Below are 13,691 nucleotides of genomic sequence, written 5' to 3'. Positions count from 1 at the left end.
AATCGGAATGAAAGGGCAGGTCTGCAGAATTCAGTGCCATGTGTGGAAAGAGGAAGTTTGCATGGATTTCTAGAAAGGCCAAAGAAAAGGGCTTATTTTTATCTCACAGAGCATAATTCAATTTAAATGTTTGAAGGAAAAGTCACTAAACACTCACAAGTCAGAGTCTTATGAGGAAATGAACAATGCCTCTATATGACAACAGGAAAGAAAGTGTTCAGCACCGTGCTTAGATGTATTTGTCTCTAGGTGATTTTGTAGGAACTCAACATGAAACTTGGTAGACAGACTTTAATTGATAAAGGTTTGTGTCGTTAGCCTGCCTACTTAGAGGTTATTACATCATCTTGAACCATGGTGCTGAATAATGGCATACCAGTTTGCTACTGTGTACCTTCTGACACTTTCCCTGTTCCTGCTAGGGACATCCAGAAGCAAAGCATCATTCTAGGGTGGTGTAGGTAATGAAAAAAGTGAAAGAACATGGTGGTGATATAGGATTCAGTCAGCTGTTGCATATATATGTATGGTATATATATACATATATATTATATATACATACACAGACATTTATATGTACACACACATATATGTGTGTATGTACACACATGTGTATGTATGTATATAGTATGCTGGAGAGATGCCTCAGTGGTTAAGAGCCCTGACGCTCTTGTAGAGAGCTTGAGTTCAGTTCCTAAAACCCTCACCTAATGGCTCACAACTGCCTGCAAGTCCAGTTCTGGGGGATTCAATACCTCTCCTGGTCCTGGAGGGCACTAGGCATGCGCATGGTGTGTATATACCCTTTCAGGTGCTCACACGTGGTCATGGGGGATAAATAACTTATGCCATTTACAACAGAATCCTCTATCAAGCTTGTGCAGCCACACACACAGCTCTCTGTATACAGTCTCCTGGGGCTCTGGTTCAAGTGGTCAAAGATTGGTCCTTACAAGCAACCAAGGTAAACAACTACTGGCAAGTCACTATACTCCAGTGCCCTCACTTGTAAAACGAGAGTAGGCTTTCCGACCCAGCATGCAGGATTGTTGAGAAGACTAAGTACAAAGAGAAACTCTTGGCAATGGCACAATGATCAGATGAGGGTCATTTATTTTTCTTCCAGTGAGTTTTGGCTGTTCTAGGCTAGGGCTCCCTGAGGTGTATTCTAAGAGCCAGTAGCCACATGGGCTACTCACATTATGTTCCCTTCCTGACTCTTAATACACTTAATAGAACGCAAAGGTCCCCAACAGGACTGAAAGAGAATGAACCAGCTGAGTTTGGAACTCTGTATTTCCCAAAGTTACTGCGTTATCTTTCTTTGGGGTATAATTAATAATTGTTATTCACTATCACAAACTTTAGAAAACACTTCTCTTGGGCATTTCTAGCTAATGGTCTATCATTCAAGAATCTTCCTTTGGTCCAAGACCCTGACTTTCTGATCACTTTGAAAATGTGTTCCGTTCTGCACTGCTGATTTAAATAGACTCTCATACTATAGACAGTTCTATTTAATGACTGTAGTTTCTGTTTTAACTGTGAGATCTTATCACAGTAGACTACAAGAGATCTATAAAGGAATTGAAGTCTCAATTTAGAAATGAAATTCATAACTAAGCTGTAGAAATTCAGTGATTCATAGTTGGTCAAGGAAAGACAATTACATTTTGAGAATTCATGGCTTTCCTTAAAACTGCTGGGATAAAATGAGAACAGTAAGTTAGCCTTGGAGCTAATTTAATGGACTAAGCAGAAATAAACTTGACAGAAGTTTACATAATAAATAAATAAAGTGTTGGGGAATTTTATTGTTGCTCTGAAGTCAACAATTTAAGATGTTTTGGGGAAACAGAACATAATTGAGAGATTTGGGACAGTGTCATTTTAGGATATTGGCTTCTAGCAAATTCTCCTGGGGAAGGAAAACTATTTCTGTTTGAGGTATGTTTGAGTAGAAGAGGATGGACCTGTGTAAATGTGTGGTGTTGAGGTAGATGAGTAGCCAAGATGAGGCTGGATGGATGGAATGGAAGTCAGGAGTCAGGTTAGACAGAGTTCAAGCAAGAATTTGCTTCAAATACTCTATCACACACAGCCTTTACAGATTTCCTCTAAAAAAAATCCCAGCACAGCTTTGCTCACGAGCTTTCCGCTATTTCTACTGTGGGCCTGGCCAGAAACACTGTGAGAACACCCTTTCGTTTGGTATTTGAGCCCTTCTGCCTCCTTCCTGGCTGTAGACCAGAGGGAACAAATGTAACTGAGCATTTCAGAACCTCGGAATAGTAAAGCAAACGTGGTTCTGGTTTTGGTTCTAAAAAGGACCCAACGGAGCCTGCCTCTAAATGTTCTGCTTGATCCATCTCAAGTGACAGCTACGGGAATTTAGCAACATTTGGAAGACAAGTTTTAAAAACAGATAATTGAAAGCAAAGGAAACAATCTATCAAAATAGTTGCCATATAGGTATCCAGTCACTAAAACTAAAAGCTGTGAATGTGAAGTGCTGGAAAGAGGGACTTTAAATTCACCTGCAGTGTCCTGATTTGCTCTGCGCAGTGTACATGTCACTGAAACTCTTCTACTTTTGATTTCATGATCTGTGAAACTAGGTAGAGTTGTCAGAAGAAGCAAATAACATTTGACCTACATGCAATGCTAGAAAAGCATTGGCTATTAATAAAGTATAAAATAATGATAGTGAAAAAACAGCCTTTGGGGGGAAAAAAAGCCAGCCTCTGATGGTCATCGGAACTGTTTCTCTGTAAATTTAGTAGTATGTGATCTTCAGAATCTTCTTGGGTGAGTTGACACTGGAGCAATGTCAGGCTAACTTAGCCAGATCCAGAATACTGGTTGAACTCAAAGTAAAGAGTAAATTTCTGTATTAAGGCCACATGGGAAGTCCTGCTGGCCTTGGAAAGTGGTTACATCTAGTTTTTAACAGAAAACTGAGGAAGGAGGGAAGGTGCAAATACTTGCAAAGATCAAAATAAAATCAATGTGGGATTAATACACTAAACTCAGACTCTCTTATAGACAAAGTAGCAGCTTACTGCTTTTAATATGTATTCTTATATTAGAGATGGGATGCTGTTGTCTTAAAGACATACAGGCACTGGCGAAATGCTATATTCCCATACATATTAAATATGAGGAAACTTAGTAGTCGTTGGATTTAATAGAATGTTAAAATGCCATATTCTTCTTCCAAAGAAGCTTAAAAACAAAACAAAACAAAACAAAAAAAACAACTCTGCCCTGAAGGAATGATTAGCCTGGTACCTCTCAATGGTCTTGGATACATGTTGTTCCCTCTTCCTCCCTTCATAGTCAGAGTTCTTGAAAGAATATTCTTATAGACTTTGAGTTCCTGGTGCTAGGGTCTCCAGATACTAATGAGTCCTCATGGATCACTCCTGCAATGGCTCCTGAATGGTATTTCTCCTTTGTCATCACATATTAACCTTGCAAACCACCCCTGCTTTGGGCTAAACTGCTTCCCTCTCACTTTGAGGAGCCCCTTCCTTGGCCAGAAGTTCCTTTCTCAGGATTCTTCCCTCTGTCGCCCAATCTTTGTTTGATTCTTTATCTTTAAGCAAACCCATCCACTCTTGCTATTTTATCTCCTCCACCCAAAGGTCTGAGCCACTATAATTTCTCTCTGAAGCTCTTATCTATCTCCACCTGGCTTTCCTCGGGCTCAGAAAAGGGTCAAAGTTCACAATTGCCTCGGCAGGCCACTGTCCTGTCATCTTTGTTTTTATACAGCATAATTTCTTTCTTCTTGTGGTACAATCACAAAACTTTGACCTTATCTTAATTCAGTGATCTTTTCTGAGCTCCAGGACCTTTTCTGGGTTTAGTTGTGAGCTTGACTAACTTTATCTACGCATATCTGTCTACACTTAATAGCTCAACCAAACTGATGGGAGGGTCTGTGGTACCTCCGCAACGCTCATTCTTATGCTCTCAAGTTAGTTGCTAGAAGCTTCCTTGCCTCAAGCAAGAGGAAGAGGAATATCAGTTGGCAAATGCCGATTGAGTCAGAAACTCTTGTGGGAGACTTTCCTAAAAGCTCCACCCACAAACATTTGCTTATATAGAGGGGGGCAGAGCAGTGCTGCACAACTGTCCTCATCTACCAAAGAGACAGAGAAAAACAGCTGAAGGAATTTGAACATGATGCTGCTCCAATATCTAAGTATTCTATTAACCAGGAGAAAATGTATGATACAGTCACATCTGGTGCCCAACCAACAACGTCCACCAAGATCTTCTCCTTTCTTCCCTGTGCTTGCTTAAAATAAACTCATATTGAGACCAGCAACATTGCCCAGCAAGGAAAGGTGCCTGCCACCAAGCCCGGTGGTGACCCCAGTTTCCATCCCTGAATCCCACATGATGGAAGAAGAGAATCAACTCCTGCTAGCTGTCCTCTGACCTCCATTGTGGTGCTGCAGCATGCATGTGACCACACGTACATGCATGGCCACAAAGTAAATAACTATAAAGAAATTAAAAACGAAAACGAGCTCCTACTACAAATGGTAGTGAGAGTTAATGAATTTCCCATCACTGTTGTTGTCATCATTATCCTTGTTGTCCTCCTCCTCATCATCATCAGCATTATCATTAAGAACAACAAAATAACCTTTTACTTAAGGTCACTAGTGTTCCTTTGTCTGCTGCTACTATTTACCCTGTTCATTAAGTCACTTATTTAACATAAAATCACTGATGATGGATACAATGCTACGTGCTATGGATGAATGACTATGACCTTTGTTTTAAACTGATCATTATGCATAGCAAACAAATATCCAGTTAACACATTGTACTCTAGAAATATAGGCATTGTGCAGCTATTCAACACAAATAGCGATGACCTTTGTCTTCGGGGACTTACTAGGTGAACTGTGCAGACCATTGCGGCATGAGTATCTTCCTAGTTCAACACAGAAAGCATACACTAGAGATGCAGAAGAGAAATTGTGAAATCAGAGAGCAGGTTCAGAGAAATTCACCCTGTGGGGGGCTGGGAAGACTTAACTGGGAAGGAGATATTGTCAGCAGAGCTGTGTGAGTAGGACTTTACTATGCTAACATCTAGATGATAAATTCTCTGTGTTTCCCAACTTTCCTGAATGAAAAACATAGTAGTTACATCTTTAACCTCCATTGGAATCTAATTTTTTTAAAAGTAGTCATAAGTGTAACGAGGTAAAATATAACATTCTGGGTCACAGGACTGATAAATGAGAGAAAAACTGGCCTTAAAGAGTGTACCATGCAATCACCGTGCCCTGAAATTAACTAAGAACTCATTTGTCAGGAGGGCACCTACCCTACAGAGAATTCCTCCAATTACCATCAAAAGCGATCATTCTTAGCCTCTCATGCATTAAGCAAATCTTGTCTGCACCCAATGTTCTGTTCATAATCAATGGGGCCCTTTATGTATGTTATCTCAAATTTATCACCTCGCACATTACTAAAATGAATGAACTAACAGATGGATCTGCTGTACATCTAGAAAGCAGACTTATTTGTTGTCTGCAGGTTCTCATGGGATTTGCCTTTGGTCTCTGAGATGCATCACTCTGCAGTTTCTCATAGGTTGGGTATATGTATTGGCACCCACTGACGACATGTGTTGGTGCTCCTAGATGGACAGCTAGAAGAGGAAGTACATTTTTGGTAGGGTTACTTATATTTTGAAAATGTCAACCATGGCACTATCTGTTTATGTTGAGGAGTCAGCCTTGTTATAAAAAGCATGCATGAAGATAAATAATGCCTGATGCTTTAGAGGTGATGGGAAGAATGATATGTTCACATGTTCTAGAGTAACATAGTGCAACATTCTTCCTGGCTACTTTCATAATATTAGATCAGGATGTGTTTCTCAATGTAGCACTGAAGCACACTTGAAAGAATTTACTTGTGGAGATGAGTCAAACTTTCAAAATATGTGTTTAGTATGATGATGCATACCTGCAATGTCCAGTGTTCAGGAGGCTGAGGCAGGAGGATTTCCATGAATTTGAGACCAGCTTAGATTGTATAGCAAGACCCCGTCTCATAAATAAAACAATGTAGTTAAGAATTGAGAAGGACTACTACCAGGGCATTAAACCAAATGCAGAGTATCCAGGGCTGGAGCTGTTTGCAGGCATCAGCATTTGTTTCTTTAAGTAAGTTTTGATGCACCCACTGTGCTATGATATGGACGAGGAACCAGTCTTCAAATGCTGACAGTGCTCTGAGACTGACTTCTATTATCTTTGGAATGCTCTACATCTTAGTAATGTCTGCTTCTGGAAAGGTGAATTTCATTATCGGGATAGGAAAGGACACCCTAGAAGGAAAACCAAACAAGCACATGTCGTAGAAGACCAAGGAAATGTGTTTCGGGTCTTACGTGTGCGCTGTGCTGTCTCCACCGGCCTTGCACACAGTGAGATCAAGTCCCCCGAGGTCAGCCGCACTCCGGTCCTCTGCTCTTCCTCACCAACTATTCTCTACACTGCTGTCAGTGTTTCCTTCCCAAGGCTTAAAGCTTCCCTAATTGCTCACTGAGCACAGCGACCAGGCCTCCCAGGCCCCAGCTCAAATCTTCATGCGGATGCCTCTCACACCTCCTCATCGCTTACAGTCTGGCACTTGGGCAACCTGTCACCTCTGTGACAGTTTTTCCCTTGCCAATCCCCCCTGATTTTATTTTTCCTTCTTGCTTGTGACACTCCATCTTCCAAAACCCCTTTGAGTTCCCAGAATATTCATTCTGGATGAATCTTCCCCTTAATTCTCCATGTAATATATCCATCTCTTATTGCATTCCTCAAGATTCCAGTTGTTGCATAGTTAACTTGTGTCTGTACTGATTTTAGAGTCTCCCCAGCCCCCCCAAAAGCTACAACATCTCTTGTGCTCTTTATAGAGTGACAGCTTGTCCCACAGTCACCTGAGACGATGTGAACACTGTTTTCAGGGTTTCTACCACAAGGCTCCTGGAGAGCTGCCCAGGAGCAGGCTTTTCTAACAGGCTTCCTGGTTGTGCAGCCATTGCTGATGACACGAAAATGAAGCTTTTGAGAAATACCACTTTTCAAAGAGGAGGAAAGGTGAACTTCAAATGCAGGAGCCTCTGTCCTGCTGTGACCAAGAAGACACGTTTAAAGCATCAGGTTTAGAAGTGGAGACTCGTGTTTGAATTCCAGTTCTGTCACTTAATCCTTGAGCAAGTGGTTAGCCTCATGGAGTTTTCACTTCCGTGTCAGACAGCTGGGAACACCATAACCTCTGCTAAAGGTTTGTTCTGCAAGGCCAAATGGAATCACGCATATAAAATGTCTGGGAAATGGGAGCTACTGTTCCTCACCCACCTAGTCAACATATTTACTTTATAAGGATTATTTTGTGTGTGTGTGTGTGTGTGTGTGTGTGTGTGTGTGTGTGTGCGCGCGCACACGCGCGCGCGCGCTCACACCCAGTGACAACAGCCCATCTCAAACCATTTTCCTGGGCTTTTGACTAAAGAACATTTCCATGGGGATTGGTGCAATAGCAATTTCCATTTCATTTGAAGAGGCTTTGGAAAGTAAGACGTCAGGTACATCAAAATAATTATTTTATAAAGAAGCTAGCATTAAAAAATACAACTTATAAAACCAGGTTGCTGAGGCAAAATGTCATCTCTCATTGCTTTGTCAGTCCTAGTCCATAGCATTTAGTAGTTTCAGGAACATTATAAAACATAGTTCAATTTTCTTTATTGTTGCTTTTCTTGGGGGGGGTTGAAGTTATTTTTTTATTATGGATTTTATGATAAATAACTTAGCTTCAACAGCACTTTTGAATTTGCTAGACATTAAAACAATAGAGAAAGACCATCTTATAAATTGAAATTCACATGTGTGAACACTAAATGCTGGGATTTGATTTCTTTGTTTCTATAGAAACAAAAGAAAATTGAGATTAAAATAAGCTAAAATGGAATGTGTTTTATGAAATAGATAAAAGAGCTTATTTTACTCGTTGGCTGTGCAGTGTGCTAAAATTTTTTTTTTTTTACATTAAACACCCTAGCTGTCTGTGAACCATCCCACCTTGTTTGGGAAAGTTCCTGTAGATCAGGGATTGGGGTGATGAGTCAGGAAGTGGAGGTCACGGTTCAGGATAGGGCTATGGTAGCAGCCTTGTGGTGAGTAGTGAGTTTGATATCAATAGAAAATGCAGGGTTTTTTTGTTATTTCCTTCCTATTAGAAACACTGTGGCTTATGGTTAGATGGAGTTGGGGAGTGAAAACAGTCTTCAATGTAAAAACCATGTCAGTGACCCCTGTGGTGTTTAAGTCATGTGACAGTTAAGCAGAGGCATCAGTGATAATGAGTCCTTGGGTTGCTAAAGAAAGACCAGCAGTTGGGCAGTGGTGGTTCATGCCTTTAGTCCCAGCATTCAGAGGCAGAGGCAAATAGATCTCTGTGAGTTTGAGGCCAGTCTGGTCTACAGAGTGGTTTCCAAGACAGAGATACATAGAGAAAATTTGTCTTGGAAAAAAAAAAAAGACAGACCATCAGAATAAATCAAAGAACCAATGTTCTCTGTAACAGTGTAGGAGAAAGTTAACCAAGGGATTGTTTCCAGGGAAAGAGGCCAGGTCTTGTGAGATGCATGACACAGTCTGACAGACGAAAGAGGGAGATCATCCCAGTAGCTCAGTAACTGAAGATCATGTACAAGGGCTTGTGCATCTGGGGTGTGTGCATGTGTGTGGAGACCAGAGGGTAATATCAGATGTCGTTGTCAGGAGCACTATTCTCTTTGCTCTTTGAGGGAGGGACTCTCCGTGACATGAAATACTTCAAGTAGACTAAGCTGTCCCAGGAATCTGCCTGTGTCCACCTTCTCAGCATTATTTTTACAGGGAAATACCATTAGGCCTTGTTGGGTTTTAAAAGACAGGTTCTGGAAAGTTGAGCTAGTCCTTATAGTGGTAAGTGAAGTGCTTTACTGACTTGGTTTCCACCCTATCCTACCACCAAAGAGTTTTTTACATAGTGTTTGGCATGTGTAGCTGGCTGTTGTCACTTCAGCGTGCAGCTTTATGGAAGTCTTTTAAAAGGCCATGGTAGTCAGCCTTCCCTCACTATAACAAAGTATATGGGATCATTAACTTATCAAGGAAAAATGTTTATTCTCTGACAGTTATGAAGGATCCAGGATGGTTGATTGGTCTCCAGAGCTTTGAACCTGTGGTGAATAGATGTTTGTGGGACATCATTTAGTTGAGTAAAATTGTTCAGGAAGCAAGAAAAATGGGGAAGAGACTGGGGCTCCAAAATTCCATAAATAAACTAGACTAGACATCTCACTAGCCCCCAGCTTCTAAAGATTCCATCATCTCATACTATTGTCATTCTGGGGAACAGGCTTTTAAAACTTGGGCCTTTGGAAGATAATTAAGTTCTGAACTCTGTAGCCAGAATGTGAACACAGTAACTGATCAAGCTGAAGCATAGGTTCAATCTCTAGTAAATAGACAATATTAAACACAACTGGTTCTGATGATAGAGACCACTGATACCTTTGCCCTAATGTCTAATACAAACATATTTTCATGTTCTAATCAAGTTATATATAATGACTCTCCAGTGCCACCATTGATTGGGTACTGTCATTTCATTAAATTGCAAGTGACTTGAAAAAATTGGAGAGATAAAAATATAAAATTAATATCTGTGATGAAGTTGATATTTCTCAAATATAAAAAGTAGGGTCCTTCATCAAAAGACTAAAGACCAGAGTTTGGAATTAATTGCTGGATCCATAGAAATTGGGTGAGGACTCTTGTAGGCTCAAACATGTATGTTTCATGTGTGAAAGGGACTACCCATATCAAGATGTCATAAAAATATAGCAAATAGTTGATCCTCCATTCCTCCATTAGTGTGTATTAGTGCTGTGGCTGGTGGTAGGTCAATGTTAGAACACATGCTTAAAACACACAGTCCCTTGATCTGAGTAACACACACACACACACACAGAGACAGAGAGAGAGAGAGAGAGACAGACAGACAGACAGACAGACAGACAGACAGAGATTTAATTTTCAGGCTTGATAAGTTATCCTTCATTAGTTCCTATGACATTAAACCAGGGTCTCGGGAGACAATTGAGGACCAGCTTCTTTAAGATGTTCAGAAGGTCCTTATATTTGGTTCAATGCTCTGATGTTTGTGATTGTGTCATTTCTGAAGCAGGGACTCTGCACGTCCATCTTCACTGGGTCCTTCACTGGGTTATGAAAGCAACGCTGGAGACAAGCGCACCTCTGAAAGTAAGTACCAATCTTTTGAGTACTCTCATCTTCATTCCCACTCCAGCAACCACAGCCAGCTGCTTTGTTCCATGCCATATGGGTGGTCTTCTCCTCACCCCCAGGGCAAATTTGATTGGTTTTAAGGTAAACTCTTGAACCAGTTGCTTGACTTCCTGGTGTGATACTGTTTCAGCGACCCTATAGAGTGTGGTTCTCAACCTTCTTAATGCTTCAACCCTTTAACATAGGTCCTCATGCTGTCGTGCCTCCAACCACTAAATCATTCTATTGCTACTTCATAACTGTAATTTTGTTATTATTATGAATCATAATGTAAATATCTGTGTTTTCCAGTGGTTTTAGGCAACTCCTGCAAAAGGGCCAGTCAACTCCAAAGGGTCAGAAACCACAGGTTGAGAATTGTTGCTATAGATGGTGTGTTTGTGTGTGTGTGTGTGTGTGTGTGTGTGTGTCCATGCCGCATGCACTCAAGTGTGTATGTGTGTCTCCTGGTAGCTCAGGGGAGGTGAGCAGTTTATACTTACATGGGCCCTGCCTTCTGCTTCTTCCTTCTACATATGTAGTATTGAGAGTTTAAATATGACAAGAGATTCATAAGTTTTTGTAATCAAAGAACATTCAACCTAATGTACCTTCCATCTGAAAACATGTTTGCCAGGATACAGGCGCTCAGCAGAAGAAAGACAAAACAAACTCACCTTGCTTTTATAGTGCACTTATTAAGAATGCATGTTCTATCAGTGATAATCCCTGTAAGCATGTGAAAGAATGACAATTTTTTTTTCATTCTTCTAGACTAGGCACTACAGCCCAGTGGGGAAAGTTTCAGATTGAAAACTTCCAGTAATTTGTGAGATGTTCTCTTCTTCTAGATCTCAGCTGGGCAGACTGAATCATCAGAATTCCTAATTTCCACCATCAAATCCACAACATGGTATCAGAACTAATAAATTGAATGGTAAGAACATTCATCAAGATGAAAGTGAATCCCAAGTCTTTCATTTTGCTTGCTTCTGCTGAAGTCCAGCCAGGCTTGTGCTAACTGGTGTTTTTCATCCTTCTACAAGGAGACGTCCTTGTGATTATTCAATACTGGACAGTCTCAAGTATAACTTAAAATACAGTTTTCCTCAAACTAAATTAGGAGTCCTGAGAAAATGCATTTATTAAATATATGCAGTGTCCCAAAATCTGTAGTGGTGGGAATGGAGGTTTCTCTTGCAATGTGTATTCAAATGGGGGAGAGAAACAAGTGTAAATACAATCTCAGGTGACAGCAACACACACGGCTGGGTAGGGAATGCTGGCCAGGGTGTGTCTTATAGCCGCTACCAGGAAGGCTAGTCTCTCTCTCTCTCTCTCTCTCTCTCTCTCTCTCTCTCTCTCTCTCTCTCTCTCTCTCTCTCTCTCTCTCTCTCTTCTTTTGGTTTTTCGAGACAGGGTTTCTCTATGTAGCGTTGGAGTCTATCCTAGCACTAGCTCTGTAGATCAGGCTGGCCTGGCTAATTTCTCTCAAACAATCAAGATAGTCTTATCCAATATGGCAAACAATCAGGAGGGCAGGTGATAGCTCTGAGATTGGTTTCTTCAGTCAATCAAAATGACACCATTAAGAATTGGGACTATCTATTTCTGTGCTCTACCATTCTAAGTGTGGTGGCCTTGTCAGATGCTGTACCAGAGTTCTGTTGCAATTCAAGCATCCCCAGGTCACTTAGCTGAATTTAGCTCATGACAGGCAATGTACTTTGACCTGAATGTCATCAGCCTTTCCAAATCAAAAGCATAGAGTTTCTGTGATGGCTTTGTGGTAGTTTCTTACTGGCACCCATAAGCTCATAGGGAGTGGCACTATTAAGAGGTTTGTCTTTGTTGGAATAGGTATGGCCTTGTTGGAGGAAGCATGCCACTGTGTGTGGGGGGGAGGGGCGGGGTTCGGCTTTGATGTTTCCTGTGCTTCGCTCAGTGTCTGGGTCCATTTCCTGTTGCCTTCTGATCAAGATGTAGCCAGAACCATGTCTGCCTGCATTCCACCATACTCTCCACATTGGTAATAGTGGACTGAACCCCTGAAACTGTAAGTGAGCCACCCCAATTAAGTGAGGAGTTGCCATGGTCATGGTGTCTCTTTACAGCAATAGAAACCCTAACTAAGACAGAAGTTGGTATCAGGGTTGAGGATACTGCTGTGGTAGGCGGGACCATGCTTTTGTTTGGAGGAATTTGGACTTTGGTACTTTGAGTTTGGAAAGCAGTGATATGCTTTAAGCACTGTTTAATTAACCAGGCTAGTAACAGCATGGAAGACAGTGATGCTAAGAGGTATTTGAACTGGGGGGCTCACTCAAGAAGTTTCAGAGGAAAGAATTTTTAGTATACTGTGATATTTTGGTGGAGAAAGTGGCTGCTTTTTGTCCTCATCCAAAGAGTCTGCCTGAGGTCAAAGTGAAGAGTTTTGGATTAATTCTGTTAACATAGGAAAACCCAAAACAGCCTAGTATAGACTCTGCTGTGTGGTTATTAGAGGTAACTAATGAAAAGGAGTGAGTTGAGCAAATAAAAATACAAAATGTACAGATTGAAGAAAGAGGCACCAGGAAATGTAATGGAGCTAAATCCTGTGTTCAGGAGATAAACAGATTAAGAAATGGAATAAACAGCTGACCTGACAAAGGTTAACTCTTGAATCCCAGGCATCAGCCTGGGAATCCATCATGGAACTGATCAAGACCCCCCTGAATGTGGGTGTCAGTGAGGAGGCCTAGGTAATCTATTGAACCTTGGGCAGTAGATCAGTACTCATCCAGAGTATACACACGGACTTTGGACTCCCATCCAACAATGTGAGGTGCACTCTCACCCTGAACTCTTGGGGAAGGGTCTAGGCCCTGCCCTATATGAAATGACAGACTATGGACACCCCCATGGAGGGCCTCACCCTCCCTGGGGAAATGAGGGGATAATGGGGGGGTTGGGAGGAGGGCACGGGGGTAGGGGAGGGAAAGGGAGAGGGACCTGGAACTGACTTGTGAAGCAACCTTGTTTCTTATCTAAATTTAAACTGAAAAAAAAGTGCAAAGTTAAAAAAAAAAAGAAATGGAATAAAAAGCTGGGAGGTGGTGGTGGTGGTGGTGGTGGTGGTGGTGGTGTTGGTGGTGGTAGTGGTGCATGCCTTTAATTCCAGCACTCAGAAGTCAGAGGCAGACAGATATCTATGAGGTCAAGGCCAACCTGGTTTACAGAGTGAGTTCTAGGACAGCCTCCAAAGCTACAAAGAAACCCTGTCTCAAAAAGCAAAACAAAACAAAACAAAAACCAAGGAAGAAGAAGAAGAAGAGG

General features: G+C 41.4%; 1 long non-coding RNA gene across 1 annotated transcript in view; it reads left to right on the top strand.

Moving 5' to 3' along the window:
* The window catches only part of LOC121135420, a 59,257-nt gene extending 47,629 nt beyond the window's left edge, over positions 1–11,628 (top strand). Inside the window, exons 3-4 of the long non-coding RNA XR_005872550.1 lie at positions 10,270–10,349; positions 11,225–11,628. This is a non-coding gene — a long non-coding RNA (uncharacterized LOC121135420). The remainder of the gene's footprint in view (positions 1–10,269; positions 10,350–11,224) is intronic.
* Positions 11,629–13,691: the final 2,063 nt, after the last annotated feature.

Source organism: Mesocricetus auratus, unplaced genomic scaffold (assembly GCF_017639785.1).
Source record: "Mesocricetus auratus isolate SY011 unplaced genomic scaffold, BCM_Maur_2.0 Super-Scaffold_4256, whole genome shotgun sequence".
NCBI classification, from domain to species: Eukaryota; Metazoa; Chordata; class Mammalia; order Rodentia; family Cricetidae; genus Mesocricetus; species Mesocricetus auratus.
This window is presented reverse-complemented; position numbering and strand designations above follow the sequence as displayed.